We start from the raw sequence: 8,001 nt of genomic DNA, 5'->3' as shown, positions 1-8,001 counted from the left end.
ACTATTTTATTTAGTATACAAGTCAATGATAGATAATATAAGTTAGCAAATCAAATAAATAAATTAATCTTTGGATAATCTTATAAAAAGGAGATTCGTCTGTTTGTTCACATTTTAATTTCCACGTCACTAGATACTTGAGAAGACCAGGGCTTGGAAAAGTCGAATGTATAATAAAATGATGGTTTTTGTCTAAAGTTAAAGAAAATTGGAGTCGAATGTATAATAAAATCGATATAATATAATATAATGATGTATAATGTAATGATATAATGATAGATGTATAATATAATGAGTAAAGGAAAAAGTCGAATGTATAATAAAATGATGGTTTTTGTCTAAAGTTAAAGAAAATTGGAGTTTTTGCCATGACAAATTATATAATGGCTTGGGCAAGGAGAAATGGTGGTTGGTGAAAAATAAAAAAATAACTTTTGTAAGATTATGCAGATTGGATCCCAAACAAGGCCATATCATTTGTCAAACAAAAAACATTTAAGATTTTTTCCTGGAGAGTAGAATAAAGGAAGCAAGTTGGGTTTTATTTTTGAAGATTACTTACTTAGACGAACATGCCAAAAAATGAATATATTGTGATCAAGACAGATTGAAGTTTTTATTACCAGAAATGGAGAATTGCGGCAACATTCATTATTCAAAAGCATTCATTACTTTTTTGGTGAGAAGAATTTTTCAAGTTTTATTCCGATCTTTCAAATTTTGTTAATACGAAAAAGGCAATACAGGCTCTTCTTTTCCCAAGCACATTTTGCACAAAATTCACAAAGGTGAAACATCTGTTTTGGATTGACGAAAATATAAAAGATGCGACACTCTGCAATATTCAGTCTTATTGCTTCTTTGGCAGCTGTTTCATGTCCTAAATTTTTTGCAATATCAATCAAAAGATTTTTATATTTTGAGAGCAAAAATCAAGGAATCTTCATTACATTGCTTGTCTTAACAGTCTGCGGAGAAGTTCTTATTGCGATTCTAGTGAGACTGATATTGCACATCTTCGCACGAACAAATCTCGTTATTCTTTTTCAATGTGAGTAAAGTATCTTTATGAAAAGTCTTTCATATCCTGCTGTATTAGTTTCTATCTTTTCTAAGATCACAATTTAATAAACTTAGATTTGCATGACCGATTCAAGTAAATATGTTGGGCGTTGAAGGTCATATAGGTCTGTCACAAAGAATGCCGTGCAAGGCAAAATCACGCCTCGCAAATTCCTTCTCTAAAACGTTTGCTCAAAACAGAGACATAGAGCCCTAAAATTTTTTGTTTGTTTGTGCCAGCTTTCATTGTTAATGAATTTACACTCGTGCTGATCAAGGCAGTAAGGTCAAGCTAAGGCTGGTCCGTAAATTATGCAACTGACTCAAATAAGTAGGCTTCTGAATTCTTTAAAAACCCCAATCAAATTGATTATATTGAGGTTCGCATTTATTACAAAGTAACATTTCCGTCAAATTCCGTCTCATTCGAATCTTATTTTGACGTCATTCTAACTTAATAGTGTATTTATGATTCAATAGGCGGCTTTGCTTTGCCAAATAAACGCTTTTTGCTTTAATAAAGCAAAATTTACTTTAAAATACTCTTTTGAGTAAACGATAATGTCGCTCTTTAGTTTTCATGTACTTTAAACTCCTAAAATCATATTTCTCCGATAATTGATTTGCCATGGTATCTTCATAAGTTCGTATTTTTAAGGTTGTACTAGGTATGGTTTGTTTAATGTTCTTTATTCCATGATTGTTTGCGTAATCTATATACATATTGCCTAGAGCTAGTGACCTCGTTATTTGCCGGACCACAAGAAACTTCCAATTACCGGCTATTATTCGAATTACTGAAAGAAACGTCGCTGAACGAAAGTTCTATCCTGTCGTCTTCTGGTGAATCATATAACACGGGAAATTAATTGGTTAGTGTATAAAAACTTTGCCGACTTCCTTTTTAACGGGTAAATTAGTCTGTTCTTGTCAGCATTTTGACATAAGGTAACCCATCTGCTTTACTTTGTTTTAGCAACTGTCAATTGTACACTTCGTATTTTTTCACAGAGGGCTATTTGTTTTACGAGACACAGACATCGGCGGATACAAAAATAAACTAGATCGCCTGAAAAACATGTTACATTTGTATTTTGTGAATGGAACATAATAATTTTAACTTTGAATTCTATCTGTAATGTTATGGGTAGGTATTCTAAAATCATCTTAAAACAATTCAGAACTTTTTTCAAACTATTGTTTACAACAGTACAATATAGTCATAGTTGCTTTTGAGTATTAAGTAAAAACCCAGTAAATTTAAAGAAATGATTTGAAATTAAAATAAATGAATAAAGATAAACTTATGAATTTCAATTAGGAAACTTTCAAAACTATACACCAGTAATTTACAAACCCTTTGTTCGATCCTAGAAAAACAACTCAGCCTTGTTCGGCAATATTCACTTTCGATTAATACAAGTTATTGATGAAACAGCTTATTGTTAACATTGTTATTGGGTAAGGCCTTTAACTTGCCTGCCGCCATATTGCGGAAGTAAATCTAGCTTCATTTTAAGCCATTGTCGATACAACAGGATTACAACTAACTGCTTCAAATCATGCGTCAAACGCGACGAATATCCGGGGATAAATTCAAGTATAACTGTGTTTTTCATAGTAGAAACATTAGGCTTTCAGGATTTTAGGTTTCTACTGGGTGCATGGCTGCCTGTTAGGTAGGTTCATGAGCTAGGAGGTGCCAATTTAAAGAGATGATGGCTGGATACATGAATTGGTTGGTTACCTTTTGACTTAGGAATAGTTAGTTACGTTGTTAATTTGTCAATATTTTAGCATCTCAAGGACACACAGCAACAGGATTACGACAAGAAAAGCGTATTGCTATATTCGTACCCTTTGGAACACCCTACTGAAAAACGTAACATACTGAATCGAATAGGTGACAGCATTGAACGACTAGTCCTTGTCTTGGATAGATTTTATTCTCAAATATTTTCTCAGTGCTTGCAATTTAATTATATGTTTTTTGTCGAAAATTTTTAACATCTTTGCCTGCAGTTTTGTAAAAAAATAAACGTTCGCACTTAAAAATTTTGCGAAAAGGCACCCCAAAAATTAGGAACAAAGCGGAAGACGTTAAAGTAAGAAAGGTTGCACTGAAATTTTCACAAAAATTTTTCTAAGTGTGAAATGTAGAGAGCTTTTGCAGAACATTATAGACTTCAATACTTTAGATGCTATATTTTCTCTCAGAGTGTACGCATTCCTTTTTCTGCTAAGTGTTATAAACAATTTTTAGAAGATATCAGACCTTACGGTCTAAAAACACCTTGAAACTCTAGATTTAAATCTGGCTCTTTCATCTATTTTCCCTAACGTCCTTGGGTTGGCTAAAAGTCAAATACGAAGAAAACTTAAACAAATTTCTTTTGCACAATTTACATTCTCTTTTGTAGGAAAACCGTTGAATTTCCGATTTGGAAGGAACATCAACTCGTCCCCATGTAGTTACTTTTAAATGAGTATTGTCACAATTACACTTCCCAACAATCGGTTACCAAACATTGCGATACATTGCTTCTAGAAAAGGTCAGCTATCTTAATGGGTTTTGATGTGTGACGCCACCCCCTCTCAAACACCACTATTGCGTGAAATCCTTCTCTTTGCCTTTAGTCACATTGCAAACCACAACAAAAAGTTACATTTCTGAGAACAAGAATTAATTTGGAAATCATTATTGGCAATGTCGAAGACACTCCTGAAATTGCTTCAAAGTAATCTAAATCGACGTTTTGTAAAGCAATAACTTGTCATTCTATTTTGCTAGGTCAAAGGTGGAAAATTCGGGTGACTAATATGAATTGCTATAGGTGACCTCTTGGTACGAAACATGATCTTGCGATGAGTATAGTGTTGCCTCTGACAAACAGGGAATGGAAGCAATGCCGGTGATAGGATGAAAAAGCGAGGCAGGAAATTTTATCCTTGTCTTGAAACTCTTCAATCGTATCTCTCTCTCTCTCCTTGCATAGAACAAATTGAAAGAAATGCGGGGAAGGACAAGGCTCGTACGCAAGTAACTTTTCTTTTTACTGGGTCCAGGTAGTAGGCTCTTATTAATACAGTTGATACTAGCCTACTGTTGGCATATGCTGACAGTGCAGTATTGAAATTCATTAGCTAGTTCATTATCGCAATTCAATTTCTAGCCACCCCACCCAGTCCCTTGTTAGAGAGATGAGTATAGACTTCTATTGTTTAGGAATGTCATTCTGCAAACTTGTCTACACCAGTGAGAAAGTACAACATATGCATATGCTTATTAAGGCTTGTGAAAAAGTTTACATGTCATGGTGAAACCAGAGTTTTATTGCCACTCTTCTCGTGACGTTTTTCTCTCTAAATATTCTTCGTTCTTCGTATTTTGATATGAGACTGGCTTACTCTGATAAGTGCCATGACCATTCTCTCAATAGATTACATTATCCGATGTGAAAATTAACATTATCGGTTCTAACATCGCATATGCAAAAGATGAAAAATTTTGAAAGCCAATGGGCATCGAACAAATGCTGGCATGAATTACCAACAATCCCTTTATTTAATTGTCTGGAAACGTGTCATTCTATTACTTCGGCCTCGTTATTGAAAAGGAAACAGAGCTCGAAGCAAGATTCAGAAAATCACTTAATATCGAGTGCAAGGAAATCGTCGTTTAAAATCGACCGATTATTTCAGACCAAAATACGAAGGAGACTAGATGATGAATATATGAAGACTAGAACATCGATTTCGCTGATTTTATTGAAGTTAGGTGTAATAGAGCAAGTCCCAGACCCCTGGATAACGCGGAAAGACTTTATGTACACGTGTTGCAAAGAGAATGAATTGGCTTGCTGTATGAATGTTCCATGCGTTGCCTTGGCTTTACATCTCGACAAACACGAATTCTTTATTAGAGTAGACCAATGTTGCAGTGTTCTACGGAATTTTAAGAAATCATTAACATAAAAAGTCGACAGCCTTTTGCACACAGTGCCACACTGTGTTACGTTGCAATGCAAATAAAACGACCTTTTTTACTGCAATTCATGGGAAAATATCAAGAAATAGCCGAAATATTAGACAAATCGATAAACAATTAAAATAATTTTGTTCTTTAATCAATGATGATTGACAAGCAAAACCGCAAATCAATTTATCTTAGATAACAAACAAGATTTCTTGTTTGCTGCAAAGTGCTGCTTGCCAAAGCTAGATGATTTATTAAATAATATTGAAGCTTTTTTATAAACGAGTTATAAAGAAGAGGCTTACGAACTCATATTGAGAGAGCACGTATATACGTAAGATCTTTTCACAATGACAAGAAAACATAGCCTTTCATACCCGCCGTCTTTCTTATTGGCAAATCACGATGTAAACCAAATATTTTTTGAATTAAAACAACTGAAAAGTGCATAGAAAACGAAACGGGAAAACAATTATTATACAAATAGGATTGCAGTTCCTTTAAAGGCAAAGACAGTTTTGTCTTGTTGCGCTTTAACTTTTATGGTGTTTTCAACATTTTCAAAAGGCAAAATTTCGAAAAGGTCGTATCCAATCATGAAAAACTGTAGAGTGTAATTGGCGGGGTTAACCCCGTAGCTCTGCAGGAGCCTTTAACAAAATAAGTATGTCCCAATCAATGACTCTGTTATAAGCTTTATAATGTTTATTTTACTGTAATGTAAGTCAACATCACCATCCACCAGCTAGAGATTAGATTGTAAGCGGATAGTAATAAGGTCTTTTTATGCTCTCTGTTGAGAGGTTTAGGACCACTTCAGATCTAATGGACTTTGATTTTGGAATGATAAGAAATCCAACAATAAATCAGAAGTAAGAGTTTTCAAAAACCACAGACCTAAAGAGTAATCGTGTGTGTCCATGGTTTACTATGTCAAAGACTTGTAGCACGCTTTTTGCAGTTATTGATATAAACAGATGACTGACAAGATAGGGCAGAATGAATATATCAGCATTGATGGGAGGGGTCACAATGTGTTACCTACAATAAACTTCTGACGCATGCCTGATTATGGCTGCCAGCAAAGTCGATGCAGTTGGAACGAGGCACTAGGTAATGAATGAAGTACACTGAGTAACTGTCCGAACAATTCACGAACCCGTGATTCTGCATATTTTAGCATCTTTTCGACTTTCAGTGGTTTCAGATTACGCCTCTGCAATCTCCAAAGCTCTCTATCTAATCCGAGATACAGGATTAATACACAGATAATTTACTTCTATATGATTATGTTAAATCCATCGTTTGCGGACTGCCGAAACCTCAGACCACAAACAATACAACGACAAGGTGAAAAACGATGTAGAGGGAATACCTTCTAAATTACAGTTGTGTATACACCTAGTGTCTATATCAGCCACAATGTGTGTGCAATGTGTATCAAAGTTTCATAAAAATTGCATAAGCATGGTTATGATTATGATTATTGTAGTATGTAGCACTACTTCATGTAAACATGTTACCAAACGAGTAAAGTGAAAGCTTAGCTCCTAGAAATTGTTGGTTAAAGGCACTAGGTCCCGATGAAATCCATGGGCATCACACATACAAATCAACATACATTTTGGCTTAATTACACAAAAGACTATAGTTACATGTAACACAGCAACAACAGGCCAATATGCCGATTGTTGCATTTAAATTGCAGTGCAGAGACTATCGCCTTAAAATGGCTGCCTGTAGTGAAATCGTGAAATCATGAAATCTACCAGTATATTTAAAACTTGATAAAGCTTGGTTTCTATATTTTAATTCCGTTTTGAAGCTTTCAGGCTAAATGCTAAAAAATATTTTCTACAGCATTTTGATAGGAATATGATTTTCTTGATTCCAGGCACAACCTCTAGATGCAAGGTGCTAACAAATATGCCAATCAACAGTGTGTAGATACTTAATATCTTGTATAAACGATGTTATTTTGTTCTAAAATTCAAATAGCTGATCAAACAAAAACATGCTGCTCTTTGGCTGACATTTTTTATGTTATCTGATATTGAAAAGCAACTAATGAAGTAAAGGCGCACGTTACTTGCCTAAGAATCAAGATCATAGTCCTGCAAACCAGCATAAAGCAGAAAGAAAACTTAAAACTAACAAAGGGATTTATTTTTATACGCCACGCCAAGTGAAGCTGAACATAGCAGCTAATCAATAATACATAGAATTAGCGTAATAAATTGATTCTTTACGGGCAGGTGAGCCTTATTTTACTGTCACTTATCCTTTACAGCATTAATTTATGTTATGGCTGCTTATTACAAGAAAGCATGATTGCAGCAGAATTGCCAATAAAAACGCTGTACTTACTATTTGTAGAAGTCACGGCACCAAATTTTTCCGCAATCCAATGGTTATTCGTATTTTTCAATACCTTCAATACTTGTTAACAAATCTTAAATTTAAAACTAGTGTTAACGCTGAAATTCTTATTTAGGCCATGAGCAAGCAACGACATCGATAGTGAACGTGTGATGGCGGGGACTGGCAACTGCGTCAATTCCCAAGGGACAATTAGAAAAATTCCCTGCACTCGAGAAAGAGAGCAAGTCACGGAGACATTTAATGCCTTTGAGCCGGCAGTAACAAGGAGCATTTACTGCTTTTCAAGGTGACGAGGGAATAGGAAGCTTACGTTTCTGTAATTTTATCAGATTTCTAGCCTTGTAAAAAAAGCAGACATAATTTTGTCCAGATTTTCAAGACGTAACTTCATCGATTGTCTTGGTCAACATGTGATGGAGAATTGCTTTATGTTAGAAATTGACGATTCTTGGCATAAAAGATCAATCAAAGCTGTAATTCTACTCGAATGAAAATAATGATCTGATTGTCTTCTTTATTCTGCTGAATTTAGACATGATAGTATCATTTTTGTAACTCTCTAAAGTGGATCATCTGCGGG

At 34.6% G+C, this 8,001-nt stretch overlaps 1 long non-coding RNA gene across 2 annotated transcripts; it reads left to right on the top strand.

Annotated features, from left to right (window-relative positions):
* Positions 1 to 1,124: 1,124 nt before the first annotated feature.
* On the top strand, positions 1,125 to 7,964 carry LOC135691094 (uncharacterized). Of its 2 annotated transcripts, none has more exons than XR_010516729.2 (2): positions 1,125 to 1,934; positions 7,534 to 7,964. It is a non-coding gene; the product is annotated as an uncharacterized LOC135691094 (long non-coding RNA). The 2 variants fall into 2 exon arrangements; XR_010516728.2 differs by lacking the exon at positions 1,125 to 1,934 and adding an exon at positions 3,958 to 4,099.
* The last annotated feature ends 37 nt before the right edge of the window (positions 7,965 to 8,001 follow it).

This window comes from Rhopilema esculentum, chromosome 4 (assembly GCF_057945365.1).
Source record: "Rhopilema esculentum isolate cy_ngs chromosome 4, ASM5794536v1, whole genome shotgun sequence".
Lineage (NCBI taxonomy): Eukaryota > Metazoa > Cnidaria > Scyphozoa > Rhizostomeae > Rhizostomatidae > Rhopilema > Rhopilema esculentum.
Note: the sequence above shows the minus strand (reverse complement) of the source record. Positions and strands in the feature narration are given on the sequence as shown.